This window comes from Homalodisca vitripennis, chromosome 2 (assembly GCF_021130785.1).
Source record: "Homalodisca vitripennis isolate AUS2020 chromosome 2, UT_GWSS_2.1, whole genome shotgun sequence".
NCBI classification, from domain to species: domain Eukaryota; kingdom Metazoa; phylum Arthropoda; class Insecta; order Hemiptera; family Cicadellidae; genus Homalodisca; species Homalodisca vitripennis.
Window position 1 is genome coordinate 80,686,512 of NC_060208.1, and position 16,919 is coordinate 80,703,430.

The 16,919-nt window shown below is 30.8% G+C and overlaps 1 protein-coding gene across 4 annotated transcripts in view; it reads left to right on the forward strand.

Moving 5' to 3' along the window:
• LOC124354249 (activating transcription factor 7-interacting protein 1) overlaps positions 1 to 16,919 on the forward strand; it is a 67,412-nt gene that overhangs the window by 15,785 nt on the left and 34,708 nt on the right. For 2 of the 4 annotated variants that reach the window (XM_046804562.1, XM_046804566.1), the window contains exon 1: positions 12,045 to 12,163. The exons of 1 other annotated variant lie outside the window; for it this stretch is intronic. The gene's annotated coding sequence lies outside the window, so the exon portion shown is untranslated. Of the gene's footprint in view, positions 1 to 12,044; positions 12,164 to 15,625; positions 15,677 to 16,919 lie in introns of those variants that run through there. One more of the 4 variants, XM_046804565.1, reaches the window with a different exon arrangement.

A 16,919-nucleotide genomic window follows, 5' to 3' on the forward strand; every position in this document is an offset into this window, starting at 1 on the left:
ATTGTACTTGATTTAATAGTACAGTATTTTGTATTTCCGCTTCAGTGTTAATAAACATTTTAAAACTTGTTAAGAAACAAACATGTGGAAAATAAGTCAATTTGCGGGGAAATGTGAATACTAATAGGGTACTTTATAGAATAAAAATTACGCGTTCTTTAGTAAGGACTCTTCAACTTCAGGAGTTCAGTCCTCTGAACGCATAATTCCAATATCACCACTTTCCCAAATGATAAACCATAGAAATAACAGAGGGAATACATAAATAACAATAACACTCACTGTCAAACAACGAGCGAATGGAATTGTTTAAGCCGAACACAACTGAGGCTAAAGTCAATGTTTGATAGTCATGAGTGGAATTCTCGCAAGGGTATTTATGCAAATAATGGTTTAAGTTGGTAACAACAATTATAATGTAGGACCGAAATGGTATTAGCAAATGGATACGACCTGTGATAGAAATTGCATCAAATATGAGGAATGTCGTTGCATTGCGAGTTAGGAGTGTCTGTGGCCCACTAAAATATAGAGGCCATTGACCTGCTTCGCGCGCGATCAAGGTTGACTGTCTTTGTTGCCGCGTTAAAGTACAATCGCAGGTAGTTAAATTTAAACTACCTATCGAGAATTGTATCGACATAAAAATACTTTTACGGCAACAAAGCACATGACTGTACATACTGTACTTCATGGTGGCTGCATGCTACGTAGGTAGTAAGGTCGTATCGTGTGCTATCGTCGATGTTGCCGTTACCGCTGCGCACGTTTGTGCGCAGGTACGCAGTTGGTGACGCGGTGTTGCCATATCGCCACATTTCCAGATAACAGTTATTCATCTAACCACTATTGAAAACACATTAGATAGCTAAGCCCAAAAAACGTTTACTTTGAATAGGCCTAATACTATACGTACATCTTTCGTCATTTACTGGTTAAAAACCGGAAAGTTAATAAATAAAGTATTATAAATAAAAAGTGTTGAAGTTTTTGGCATTTTTAAAAGTGAGGGAAGTCGAAAGTGAAACTGATGGATATTTTGTTGTGTTAACTAATTATAGTATAAAGTCTACCCAAAATTATGATTTTTAAATATAATGTTACCTACAGTATATTATATTACAATTAAAGACAGCAAATGCCAAAACAAGTAAAACTAATGGTCAGCTACTAAATTCCTTTTTTAAATTACACAATTTTTGCAAATTCTTTGGTGTTATTTTATCAGATTACCAAACATGAGGATCGCTTTACGAGGCGTGAACCGTCAGGACCAGGCCAGCTATGATTGTTTAATACGAAAACCCCTCGTAATGCCAGTTATCTTCTCATATATATTCCCCGTGAAGAAATTGGTTGATTCCAATGTCTCCTAAGAATATTGGGCATTGCAATAAACCTAATGACACATTGAACTGGGAACCCTTCTGTTATCAGTCATATATGCTACAGCTGAGTTTGTTACCATCATCACAAAGAAATGTCCAGTCTATGAAACTTACTCATGTGACTGTAGACAGTCAAAGATAATATAAAATTGTCATGTGTAAGTCAAAATATTTACATGTCAAATTAAAATGGTGACGTCAGTTAGCTCTAATGTTCAAAGTATAAAGTGTTTGGATAGTTGAACTGTGTATGCGGTAGAAATGTAATAAACACTTTAAAAGCTATCCAGTTATTTTCTAATCAAGTTCATGTTAAACTTAGACATGTTTAATACGCGTATATTAATGTTAAATATGAAAATCTTTAAACAGCAATTATATAATACCTTAAAAATACATTATGTCCACTAAATTCTGTGAACAATAAAACTTTTAAACAGAACATCTTAAAAATATTTGTTTTTAATAGTGTAAGTTATGGTGCTTCATCACCATAAAACTCACTATTTTTCTCAGATTTTGATATATTTTAGTGAGATTCCATAGCACCAAATTCCAAACAATGGCTATTACATGTTATTAATTTCCATTCCCAAAATACCTTATAGTAAACTTTTGAGGGCTCTTTAGTATTTTTCTGTTGTATCCCTATATCAACAGCTTAATATATATTTAATGCAGATGTGGCAAGTGCAACACAATCTCTATTTGCAGCACATTACTTCAAAAATTTAAACATTAAAAATTGCAAAACTTTTACCAAACAGTAGCCTACATGCCACGTGTTTTTACTATAATTTAATCTTTATAATAAAACACTAAGAATAAGTAGATTAAAATAAACAGTTTTATTACTGAAAATGTTAAAAATTAATATTAAGTCGTATTAATTTAAGGAGAATTTACATTGCCTTAGTGCTACTTTTTGCTTACACCTACTTAGAAAGAACCATGAAAATTCCTTTGACAAACATCAATCAATTAGTATCAGAAAACTGCTTGTAAAATTCTGTGATAGGTCACAACTATGGCCAAAAGTACATAAAAAGTGTTAAAAATGTGTAAACAGAAGAATTATTAAAGTTGGATCAGATCCCTTGCTCTACTTAAACTCAATTTATTGCAATCAATATTAATAATAATACTCTACACTATAGTATCTAATTTAGTGTACCTACTGTAAAAATGTTAACTACTGTAATTACTTCTATGTAATTAATACTTACAATAGTAGCGTATGGGTATCTCAAAGGGTTTCTATATCTTATGCATCTTTATAAAATATATTCAATTCATTCAATATGTTTAAAAGCGTCATGGCATTGCAAGTGTTAGAATTAATCAAATCTAGACTGGTATACAAATAAAATGTAAAGCTACTGAACTTGATTGTAACGGATTTGTAAGCAAATGTAAAAAAATATAATATAACTTTCTTACAATTCTTTAAAACAAACAATACGATGAGAACAAAAGTAATTGACAACTGCGGAGATTAGTTTGAAATAAACTAACACACAGGAATTTTTTCAAACAAAAGTTTGTTTTTCAGATCAAAATATAAATATTTATTTAAAAAATAGTAAAAAAATTAGTTTATAGTAAATCATGTGAGTAAATATGTCAAAACTATGAACACACTTCCACAAAGAATCATATTTTGTGTTACAAATACAAAATATAAATATTTATTTAAAAAATAGTAAAAAAATTAGTTTATAGTAAATCATGTGAGTAAATATGTCAAAACTATAAACACACTTCCACAAAGAATCATATTTTGTGTTACAAATACAAAATATAAATATTTATTTAAAAAATAGTAAAAAAAATTAGTATATAGTAAATCATGTGAGTAAATATGTCAAAACTATAAACACACTTCCACAAAGAATCATATTTTGTGTTACAAATACAAAATATAAATATTTATTTAAAAAATAGTAAAAAAATTAGTATATAGTAAATCATGTGAGTAAATATGTCAAAACTATAAACACACTTCCACAAAGAATCATATTTTGTGTTACAAATACAAAATATAAATATTTGTATTTTGCACAGAAATATAGCAAAGATGTAGTACAGATTAATAAATAGTAGGCCCTTGTCATAAACTAACCTAAACAGCTAACTGCAATAACAGTGTTGGAATTACACTACAGTAAAAAAAGTCTTAAAATTCCATTTAAAATATTCCAATCGACATATTATAAAATTTTAAAAATATACAAACAAGTTAAAGTTAAACAATGAAGTTTGTGGAAAGTGGTTAATACAAAAAAAATTGCCTTTTAACTCTTATTATTTTGTGTATTTGATTTGTTGCAGCTTTTAAACTTTTATGTTTGAAAAATAGACTGTTCTTCATACTTCAAAATAGCATGACTTTGTTTAAATGGGAGAAAAGCACAAGAGATATCTAACTTTAAAATGAAATCAATCTTTTTTGTTTTAATGGTTCAACTTGTTTTTAACTATTGCTGCTTTTTTACAACTATGTAAGGCTATTTAAATGATGAGGGAATTTCAAATCATGCACTTTGTCTTGTGTTATTTAGATCAAGGCCATTGACTGAAACCCAAGCTCATAGCTCTTGTCTCAGAAACCTGTTTTGTTAATAATTCTGACTGGGATTTGTTTTTAACAAGTGCAGTGTTATCATCTTCACTGAGTTGTACCTGTATCACTGCATAAATAGGCACATAGTTTTTGTTAATGAGAAATAATAATGATCCAAACACTGAGACTTTAGTTCCATAAAAAATATGTTGTTTTTTGTTTCTAAATGTGTTAGTATGAATCTAAACCAAATTTAAGATGCTTAATTTTATAAATATACATTTAATTTTCCAATTAAAATGTTGTAGTTGACACAACCAAACGCTTGGACAAGATGTCATTCACAAAACTGGAAAAGGCTAATTTTTTTTATTTATTTTTCCGAAAACAAATTGAAAGATATAAAAGCACTTTGTGGCTCTGGACATTTTTAAATTTATCAAAAACACCAAATTCAACAATTTTTACAAAAACTGGAAAAGTGCAATGGGTTGGTAATTTATAAATATTAGGGCAAGATTTTTAAGTATAGATATAATAATTCAGCTAACTTCAATTTCTTAGGAAAGAAATTACTGAAAATTGAAAGGTTTATTAATTTTTTGAATGGAAGTTCGATATTGATATTATTATTTAAACTTTTATTATAACTTTTGGTATAACTTGTACCATTGTACGGAGGTATATTCTTTAATGTTATGACAGCTTTTGTGCACCTTCCGATCAAGACCTTGCTGTGTTTCAAACTTGGAAAATTGGTATACTGGATACATGTAATAAGAGAATAAGAGCAATAAATTCTTGTTGAAATCAGTACCAATATGAAAATGATTTAGAGTTTTGGACAATATTAAAATCTTAGGATATATTTAAGGAATTGAATATTGTTGTTTTTATAGATTGTCTAATAAATAATATATATTTGTATTTTAATTTACTGACAGATACAAGTGATATTTTATTACATAACAGGTTATTTTGTTATTTTTATTAAATACACTTATGGGTTGTTCACAAGTAACTTTCAGACACAATATTAATGTTCAAAGTTTGCTTTTATTCATTCTTTATATACTGTATAATTATATATATATATATATATATATATATATATATATATTTTATAAATTCTACAACAATAAGAAATTTAGCTTGTTTATGCTAATATCTTATTACTTTGGATATTTTTGTCATTTGTGTAATTAATCTTTTTTATTGTTATTGATTTCAAATAAAATCCAGTATTTAAACAATATGTTCATAAAGTGCAAGACATTGTGATTTGAAATTTAGGATGAATTTAATCATAGAGTATAGATTAACATTTCATTTTTGTACACTTGTTAGTGTTTATTTGTAAGAAGGATTTCTAAAAAAAGAAAATTGTGCTCAGTAAGTTAAACAAACATCTGTACTAATTGTTTTAACTGATTCAAAACTAGATTTGTAAATATATTATCCATGAAAGACTAGGTTTTTACCTATAACTCTAGCTGTTTAGCCTTCAAAATTCAATTAATTTTTGACATCAATATATTTTAGTCAATTCAAATTAGAACCTGCTCCTATATTATGGTATGTAACGTAACAATATCAGTAAATTTTCTAATTTGTTTAAAATTAAGTTTAGTATATTTACAAGTAATTGAAGTTTTACTAGCATTTTAAATTTAAAAACACAAATTTTAAAAGTCACATGTTATTATGTTATTTAGCACTAAAATAAACAATATTTATAGTACATTTGCTGATAGTAAATAAATTGATTGAGGAGAAAGGATGATACATTAATCCTTAATTAATCCAGCGATGCTGTACGTAGTGTGTTCCTGCCCTTTCATGGTGTATCTATGGTAAAGAGATTGTTTATGATTTTCAAGCAAAGAAAATTATGTTTCTTATATTTCTACACTTTAGTTTAGTATAAGAAAAGTTTTATTCAGAACGACAAAAGATATAACATTTTGATATACAGTGAAAATATTAATTTATTTTGGGAACCTCCTAGTTAAAAAGTGAGTTGTACAGAATTATGTGTCCATATTTTTGTGTTAGGCAACAACTTACTGTGACGAAATAACAATGAACTATTGTTAACTGGTTTGGCATTTGGAAATAATTTATATATTTCTGAAAATGTCCAAACTGTGTTTTTACCCCATAAAGCCCTGTTTGAGTAAGAAAAAAAGCAAAGTGTTCCTAAGAACATCTCTAATGATTTAATGACACTTTCACTATTTGTAACCCATCAGATAATTAAATGGCTCAAACCTCCTTTTTTGTAAAATTCGTGCTCAAAAGCTATAAAACATTTAAATTAAAATATAGAATTAAAACTTTGAGGTAAATTGGAACTAATATGAAGAAAGGTCTGATTTTTATGAAATTAGGCATGTCTTAATTTTTGAATATGCACAAAAATCTTTACATGTAAAAATAAACATATAAATGATCAAAAAACTTGAGCTAAAACTTCAATGTTTACTGATAACATTTTAAGATCATTTATAAATAGCAATATTGATTGTATTTTTAATTGCTTTAAAATGTTATATACTACATTTATTTCTAAAAAGTTATGTACGAGTAACTTAATATTTTCAAAGTTCACACAAAAAGGTTTTGAGCCTCTATTATTGAAGATTTATGTTTTATTAACATGAAAATCCTTTAGTAAATTAACCATACATACTTTTATAATATAGCAAAACGTCTTCCATTACCTAAACTAATGTAGAAAAAAGCATGTTGTAGCTTTGCAATCTCACAAAATCCATTTCCATTATAGGCAAATAGGAAGATGCAACAAATCGGTACAATTTTGGTGTATGAGCCTACACATTAAGAAAAAAATCTTATAAATAAATCACTAACCACTAAAGTTAGAAGAAAATCTACAATAGAACTTATATAATATGGTGAAACTAGCAATATTTCATGTGAGATTCATTCGTTACTTTTTTTCTCAGATATCCTCTGGGGATTTGGTGCTAGAATTTGACTAGCTTGCATTCAATGCACAAGGACTACCAGCATTTGAGACCCATTGATTTGTCAAATGAAGTTTGGCTGGTCTTCAATAGACTACGCTAAGATTTGCAAATTTCACTAAGAACCGATTGTATTCAACAACATGTTGTTTTACCCCAAAAGTACAATGTTAAAGCTTAATTCACCTTTGTACTTATTTTTAGTATACCTTAGTTTCTCATTTCAAAGATTCCAAATGCTCTTGGACATTTTTAGAAGTTATAGCTATTTTCTTAACTAAATTGTCCAACCAGTGCAATAGTATTGAAAACCAACAAGATTTGGGCACATTTGTTTTAAGGAGAGGTCGGTCCCCTTTTAAGCTTTATTCTGTTTGTTATCTTGGGCCATTGGCCTGTGCGAGGATCTTATCAAGCAAAATAAGGAGGAGAGTCAAAACAGTACATGATAATGGTACTGATAAAGAGTGCTAAGGTCACAGACAGGATTTGAACCTGTGCTATCTCTAAGTAAGAACCAAAATCTTACGTCTTACTGCTCGGACATCGTTGCACTCTCACATACAGATAATAATACCAGCTGTGAAAAATGCATCTTGCAAAACTCGATCAAACAAGTAATTAAATTCAAGATGGCTTCTAATAGATCAGGCTGTTAAGGAATCTGTTAACAGGCCCAGGATCAAGCCTGAATGTGCTTTTGAATGTGTCCCTTCATTTTTACTGAGAAACAGTTTCTCAGAGGAATAATATTATAACTTACTCTGAAAAAGTCGTCCTTTGCTTACTGCACTAATATTTGGATATCCGCTGCATCATTGGTGGAGGGGAGAAACAGGTTTGAAAGGTAGAGAAACGAGGGATTTGCTTTTCTCTGTAAAGCGTCAGATATTCTTCTGCCCTAATGACAGAATTGAGTATTGGGCTGTCCTAGTGAAGAAAGGTCAGGTTAAAGAAAATGTATTCTGCTAATTAATCTTCTTGGCCTCCAGAAGGTTCGAAGACATCAGAAGAGATACTGCTTCTCAACGATAGTATCGCTAATCGATATTTTGCTGAGTTATGTGCACATTAGACGGACTTTTCCTTAGGTCTCCTTTATCGTCTTGTGGGTGGCAATAGGAATATTGCGCTTAGTTTGCACTCGAGCAATTCCTCTCGGAAACTTATTATTCTCAAATGCGAAAACGAAACTAATGACCTTTTTCTTAAGAGTTCAGAATCAAGTTTAATGAAAATAGCTAGAAGATTCATCGATCATTCGGCTTTGTTTGCGGATGATTTCAGTGCAACACCGAGTTTTGGAGTTATTCAAGTACACAAGTATTGAACTCACAGTGCTACACTAAAACACATAAAAATGTATATTAAGTGATATCCATTAATGTTTCTAATAATGCCCAATGTGACTTTAGAGAGAAAACTCTACAACTTTAAGGTATTTCCTGTCTCATTTGCGTTTAATGGTCTTTTTACGTTCCATTTGGAAAATATTAGTTCAATTTTTATAACAACTAAATTTTGTTTTCCGCCTTTAAATTGTGAAAAACACAATGTGCATTCCTTAATTAATTAGTGAGAAAATACGTCTATAATTGTATATTGAAAAATGTAACGTATTATTGATTTTTACTAAAGCGGATTTCACATGGTGTCTGTACATAAATTTTCATTAGAAAATAATAGCCAAATATTGAACAATGCAATTTTTATACACCTATAAATCCATTTGGTACACATTGTGCCCAACGCGTTGGTCTATACGCTTCACCTTCTTTTTTTAATTAGTCCAGCACGCTGAGTTCGCTTGCCTGTTGATCTTTAGCTCCATTATATAGGTAACTGAAGGTCTGTTAATACTGGCCAATTACTTTAAGCATCCAAGCATTAAGAATACATGGACGGGATGAATCATATTAATTTGATACTCCATGTAGAATATGCTGTAAAATATATTTTTACCTCCTCAAAATCTCGAACATATCTTGAATTTTCAGGTATACGGATTATTTCCTTTGGAGTTATTGAAAAATTAAAGTTGTATTTGGCTGTACAAAAATAATACCTTCCATTTGGTACCAAATTCAAGTTAATTTATAATAGGGTACTATATTTCTATATTTTTCATCCAAATATTTGTATTTATTTTGATCTTTTTGGGCATTGAAAAATGCAGGTGTTAGGTTTTTTTAACTAATGAAATTGTATTTATTTGAACGATAAAAAATATTGTATATAGTTTTTCTTTTTTGGATCCTAATGGCCAGAAACATTTCCCTGAATTCCGAATGTACACTCGGATGCAGTAATAAAATATTTTAAATTTCATACTCAATCCCACTAAGGACAAATAGGACAAATAGTAATTGACATAAAACATTTTTCTTTTTGACCCCTGGTATAATGTTCTGAAATGTTTTTGATTTGGGAAAACCGCAACCAAATGCAGTGCCAATGTTTGGGCATTCACTGGGCTTGCTAGGCCTACATTTCAAGATGTATAAAAAAGTAACTTTCTGTACTTTCATTTAGTCAGCCTAATTATATAAATGTGTGTGCGTGTGCGTGTGCGTGTGCGTGCGTGCGTGCGTGTGTGTGTGTGTGTGTGTGTGTGTGTGTGTGTGTGTGTGTGTGTGTGTGTGTGTGTGTGTGTGTGTGAGTGTGTGTGTGTGTGTGTGTGTGTGTGTGTGTGTGTGTGTGTGTCATTGTCTCTTAAAAGTGTCCTAAAAGGCGTAAATTATTTAAATTTTCGCTATCCATCTGTCAAATATTTAATTTTTAGCATTGTAGATACAGGCCTAATAAGTTTCAAATTACAACCGTATAGAATAATATAAGACTGCGATTCTCATTAACATACAAATTATTTTCTTCTTTTGGACATTTTAAGGCTTTCTATATACTTTACCTATATACTTTCAAATCTTTTTATATACACTTTCTAGATAAAAGGAGGTATCATTCCGATTATAATATTACTGGTGAAGAGTCATTTTGTACATTTTTCTAATTTGTATACAGTGTACATCATTCATAGAAACTTATAGTCTGTATTAGGAATGACGTAATCGTGACGATTCAAACTACAAAAAAGCAGAACGTGTATTTGCAAAGAAACTACTGAGTAATAAATCCATACACTCAATTATTTCAGGGCGTGGCAACTTAGGTTTTCGTTTCGTTAGGTTGGCAGCTAGAGTAATTTTTAGCTTAGACAAGCGCAGTGATGATAGCACAACAAATTGTCAGATTACATCTAAGTCTCGAAATAGTACCAGATGAATGACGTTATGAAATTGAACGTGAGAAAGGCGTTTGCAAAATAAATCAATATCAAAATCATCCCAGTTTTAACAGAATACAACGGTGACGTGGCTATGAATTTCTCCGCCTTCTTCAATTTTTCCGCTGGGCAGTTGGCAACGGCAGGAAACACTGATACCCCACCACTACCGACACGATAACAGAAACAGGCACGAGCCTCTCATCTAGCCACTCGCGTTCACTAGTACTGAAGGCAACGCCACTGCCACTGTCATCACAAACGTAGACAACAATGTTTTGAAAACGAGATTTAACTCGTTTATCAGTATTTTCTTTTCCTATTATCACTGGCTTTAGATCCATTTTACGTAGGCTACAGTGCCAGAAACAAATATTAATGCTGTAGGCTGTTCGAAACTAACATTGTATAGGGCTATTCTAGGCTAATTCTTTGTCGTACATAGCACATGACTTCATGAGTATAAGAGTAATAATTTGTTATGTGGAACATAACGAACTGTGTTGGTTGAATTATTTATACTGGAATTATTATTATTTATCACGGGATACAAAAACAAATTCACTTTTTGTCTAAACTTATAATAAAATACAAACAAAACTGACAAAGAGACGTAAACTCTAGAAAAATAAGAATAAAAATGGAAGCAATACAGCCAGAACGGTGAGCCAATTATATTTAAATAATATTGATACAAAATAGTGCACAATAAAACCAATGTGTGCGTGATATTGTGAACAATAATATAGTTATATCTGAAAAAGAAAAAGATTACAATCCGGTTTCACTTAAATGGGAATAAACTTGAATATAATAATGAAAAGACAAATTTTATTTATGTTATTTGTTAATATTGTAGGACATTATTATTATTTCATCTAGGTTCATGATTGGCATGACACATTTCTCAATCTATTTTGCGTACCGTAATTACAAGAACATTTCCAAAAAATCGTTCATTATTTGTTGGTGCCAATACTTATTAGTGATACTGACAACCATACATCTGTCACAATCATACATCTAACTAATAAATTAAAAGTTTAAAATTTGGACGTTTAATCCCTTCTATAGAAATAAATTAAATGAAAGTGACGAAAAAACCTCGGCATTTAAACAAAATAATTTATAAAATAGTATCTAGAGTTCTAGAGAGAAGTTCAAATATAGTTCGAGTATCAAAACTTCATTGATAATCTTAGTATAGCCCATATGAACACACTTATATACAGATTATAAATAGTTCAATGAACATAAGAAAATATATTTTCGGATAACGGAATCCCCTGCACTGAACTCATGTTTTCAGAAAGAACTCTACATTAAAACACAAATATTCAATGAACGCAACTTCCTAACTTGTGAAAAAAAACTGAGTGTTTGAAAAATATTTTATGAACAAAAAGAATTATATAAACTAAATTGGCCTAAATATAGCCACCAACCGAACGTTGTTCATGATGTGTATTCGGCGTGCACAATAAAATCCATTCAACAACGAATTGGACATTTCTAGGTTAAGAAACCAAACAATTAACTACATATTTTTTGAAAAGTTAGTATTTTAATTAATTTATATACTATGCAATACAAATGATATGCAATGAAATACTTGTATATTTACATGATAAATTATTATAAAATAAATTAAACTGTAATCATAGGGATTAAAAAGAAACTAAAAATAAATAGCTCAATGCTACTAGCTATTCCGAAAACATGGCTAGGTTGTGGCACGCAGCCACCAATGAGACAAAGCGGCCCGTAGCTATACAGTGTTGCCAGTTGTGTTCACTTTGCAACGTCGCATTCCCTTTCCCTCCGACTGGTTCAGTAACGCAGCGGAGTGAGCGAAGTGAGGTAGTAGAGAACGCCATCTTGTACTCCCAGCCGTCGTTATTTATTTATTCCAGTAATATTCCATCGCTGCATCACAACTGTAAGTATTTCATCGATTTTACTTATCAAATTACTGTTACGCCACTTCGTTCCCAAAATCAATGTGACCATCTCGGTTACGGTCACATTATTTCCCCTTCCACTCTTCTTTGAGTCACATGACCATTTTGGATGTGATCCTAACTTGTACATGTTTTTTCTTGTTTGTCACATGAATTTCTATTCCATTTAATAAATAAACAAACTCAAATTTCGTTGTCTTATTGATTGTTTACGAGTTGATTATTTATAGATTTACGGTTATAACTTCTAAATAATTACAGCCCAATTATGAAGTATAAATAATTGTTTATCAGCAGTTTTTTCTAAGATTACTTTGAATTATGTATAGGACATCAGTTCACAATCCCTCAAAAATATTAAAATTGTTTACCTATTTAGAAGTTTATTTTTTCTGTATTGATTCTTACTACATTACCATAAACTGTTTTGGTTGTAGCGTATATGAGTGTTTTTAATATTTTATTACCAACAAATATCCGTCAACGAAATACAAATCTTTAGATTAGCACTTTGCCATTTTTGTTAGTAATAAATATTACTTTTTGGATTACGCCGTATATAACGAATTTTGTTAAAAATGTAAATTTATTTTTCAAACGAACTCTTCTCACGCTCGAAAGGTCAAAATGCTCTACTAAAATAATCGTCTACTTCTCAAAGCCTTCTAGAGTCACTCCGATAAGAGGACTGACAAGCGACGGCACGGAAGAAGCAATGTACTGTAAGGTTTTGTGTGGATAGGTCGACTCGCCGAGTCGCCAAGTTTTCAGTTGGCGTAGTAATGAAATCGGGGTCGAGCGCAGGGCAGCCAACGTTCGCCCAATGGTGGCTGAGCTGCAGCTGGTGGCATTGTTACAGCTGAACACTTCGCGTTGTTACGTTGGTATTCCTCACGGCGGAGGAATATTTTCTACGTTGTTTTGCAATTATTATTAATATTTTGTATTTTAATTACTGCTTACTACTTTACAACAATTTCAACTTTAGTGTGTGCTCAATTAGATAATCTTAAATAAAATGCTTCTTTTTCGAATGTTGTTATGTCTATCTTTGATAGAAGTATGAATCTCGTTTTTTTATTCAAATTTAAATGGTATTCTAAAATAATGTAATACTCGTTTGAGTGAAATTAAACTGTGGCAACACTGTAAAGTTTTAAATAGTATTTAAATACGGCATTATTCTGCCGTGCGCCCTTTATTCTCCTGCCCTCCCCTAACGTTCTACTTGGGTCTCTATTGTTATATCTCTTTCTATTCTAAGAAGAGGAAAGCTTGGCATCTTGATTGAAACCCGCATTTATTGTCCCATTTTTGCGTCTAGTGTCGTTCAATTTGTCATTCAATATTACTTTTTATCTCATTTATCAAATTTAAACTTGTTGACAGCATACATGTATGGCCCTTGTACAGATAATAATAACTAGGAAAAGTATTTTGAGTATGTGCACATCTCGTACAGTAAATTTGTAGCCTTTTATTTTCTTGAATAAAAATAATGACTTGGGCAAACACTCTAGGAAATTTGAAGTGGAGTATGAGTTTGTATCTAGTAATTCGCAAAACACTGAGATATCTACCGAGCTTCAGGCCTGTTGGGTACAATTAAAGATAATCTTGTCAGGAAGACTAAATTGTTAGAGGGACGTTAGAACATATAAAAAATTGTGTGTATATATATATATATATATATATATATATATATATATATATATATATATATATATATATTGAGCTAGTTTGTAAACTAATTAATAAAGTCGTTATGATACAAGGATATGCCTTAAAATATGCGTTGGCGTAATTGCAAGCTAAAGAAATGTCCTTTTTCCAAACGTTAAAGCAGCTGAACCCCCCCCCCACTTCACAAATAACACGTTAAAAGTTCTCCTTTCAACTGATAGGCCTAATATAGCAAAACAAAATAGAGAAGAATACGCATGGGAATTACAATAATATGTCCAAATATTTTCTTGTTTCAGAAGGCTTTTTCCAAACTAAAATATATATATATATATATATATATTGGTTGAAAATTCACATTAATCAATATATTGCTTGTAAGCATTACTTAATCAAAATATTGTGTGCTAAAACCAATATTGGATGACATTTAAAAAAATAATATAAGTATGTAACTTTTCTAAACAAAATTGAATACAATAAATGTGGTGGCATACATGAATTACTGGTTATATCAATCGTATTCAAGAACGCTTTGTTATATTACTTTGTGTAATCATTTACAGTGTGAACTATTTTATCTTTTAGTCACAAATATTACAATCGTATCTTGTTACACTTGAATTTTGTCACAACACAGATCACCTAATCTAGGGATACAAACACTTGAATGTAATTATACAAGTTTATTGTAACTCGGTGTTGTTATATAATAAATTTTTCGTTGCGTAAACAAAATGATTGGCCATCGAAAACCTTAGATGGATGTAACACGTAGTTCAGTGTTGGTATCACGGCGTGGGAGTAGGCCTACTAGAAAAATATCACAATACTGAAGTTACGAATACATGTAGTATAAGTTGTAGTTAGGGGCATATTTGTCTAAAAAAACAAATTCTCCGCCTTCAGCAACTCCTTATCAGTCCCTTTTTATCTCTTATCAGTGAACAAGAACTAACAAGTCTAGTTGATTTCACAATTCATGTCTAAACAAACCAGATGTCCATGTCATTTACCATTTCATGTTGTCTAATACTACTTATGGTTTCATATTATGAGCCATAATATCTATTAACTTGTATTTTTCTTTAATATTAGGTTTGTATTTTCATCAGTATAAAAGTAACAAAACGGAGATAACTAATTCGAAACATACTTATAAAATGTTCTGATCGTATCAGTAAACATTACTTGGTTTACGTTTTCTCAATGAGTAAATAAAATTAAAGAGAAAAAGTAATGGTAGTAACAAAAAACCTTCAAAGCAATTGTGGTTTTGCAAATCATTTAGATAAGGATCACATTTGTGTTGGACCAGTGGTATCGTCTGCCATTTTGAAAAGGGATTATAAATGTTAATTTTTATTTGTTGTGTTTCATCTAGATGGCAACCAAGCTCTAATTTTACTTTTATTTGTGTTTTTATAAATAAACGCAATTTTAGTACGCTAGTTGTTTTGAACTTTGGCATTTACTTAAGTATATATAATTAAAATGGCTAATCTAAATTTAAGAGCAACTCATATATTTTGAGTAATTTTTATTTCGAAAATAATTCATTTATATTTTACAAGAACGGTATTATAAACGTTTTATAAACGTAGAATTCCTTATTATTCAAATTACAACAACGTATAAACAGGTATATATATTTGAAATAAAATATTTTGTTAACGTAATACTGTTTTTTGGGACTTTTATTTACCAATTATTGTGGAACTATATTTCTGGTGCGCAAGGTTGTAGTGCGCGCGCGGAGGGGTTTCTTACTGAAGAGGATATAATATTGTGTGGATGGTGCTGTGTGGGTAAGTGAAAACGACTCTTCTTTTTCTTTTTTTTTGTTGGCTAGCTGTAGACAACCATCGGTTCATTCGAGTATTGATTACCGTTCAGTTGCAACGATTGATGTTTAAAATTAACTTTCTGTATGAGCATACTTATTATTTATGTTGCTCTGTTGCCAACTTTGTAACATTTAAACCGGATTGTTCCATAACCTCTGTGCTGTATTAAATAGCCAAGCGTGTAAATGTGAAAATCTAATAAACTTCGCTGTAATTATGCTATTGAATTTATCGAGCAAGTCTTTTTCGTATTTAGATGTTAAGCAAGCATTAATTATAATTGCGTTTCAAGGTTAAAGAGGCACATATAGGGATTATAAACTATTCCGCAAACATTCCTTGGAGTATTATCAGATGACTCGAGTAAATCAACGGGTGCTCATTGTTGAGGTCACACAAATTTTACTTCATGGATGTGTATTTTTCTTTTCTTGTTCTAGCATTGGTCGTATTAAAAATGTATTTCACTGTGAAAAAACGTACTGTATAATATTAAATAACCTGAAATAGTGAATAAAATGTGTTACAACAATTTTATTGTTGTTATAAGAAATACCAGTTGTTGTAAATGTCAACAGTGGCCCAGAATAACTGCTTTATTCAAGCTCTCAAAAAGTGATCTTGATATAGACCTCAGTTACTTCAGTGCTAGAGTGACTTCAACTACACGATGTGTATGAAAATTGATTTTGGGACGAAATGGAGAGGAGAAATAATTATTATTTCCGTAAAAAATATAAAAGGCGCAGATAAAGATAAGGAGGAAGCTTGTAAATTACTCGAAAAAATCTATGAAAAATTTTAATGCGATCTGATAGTTTTTCTTGGGCCACACAACGTGTGACAAGAAAGGATATTCCTTCCTTTATTTCCATTTATTTAGGTTTGAAGACCTGCTTTAGAACAAACAGCGCAGCACATGTTATGATAAAAGTAATTATTTTGGATGTCTTCACTTGTTCGAGGAAGGGCACAGGTTCTTTCCCATCGGCGCGGCACTTTAATAATATTGCGATCATCTATCTATGCCTTACTATGTTCTTTCATCCCTCTGGCATGCTGCATATGACTTCTAAACGGGCCTGGCCTACTTTAAGTATCTTTGAAGTGCTTCGAATACTGTAATGACGAATACTAAAAGAATCATATTACATCAATTAAAATAACTAGCTTGTAACTGTTCTACAGCAGGCAGTTGTCACGG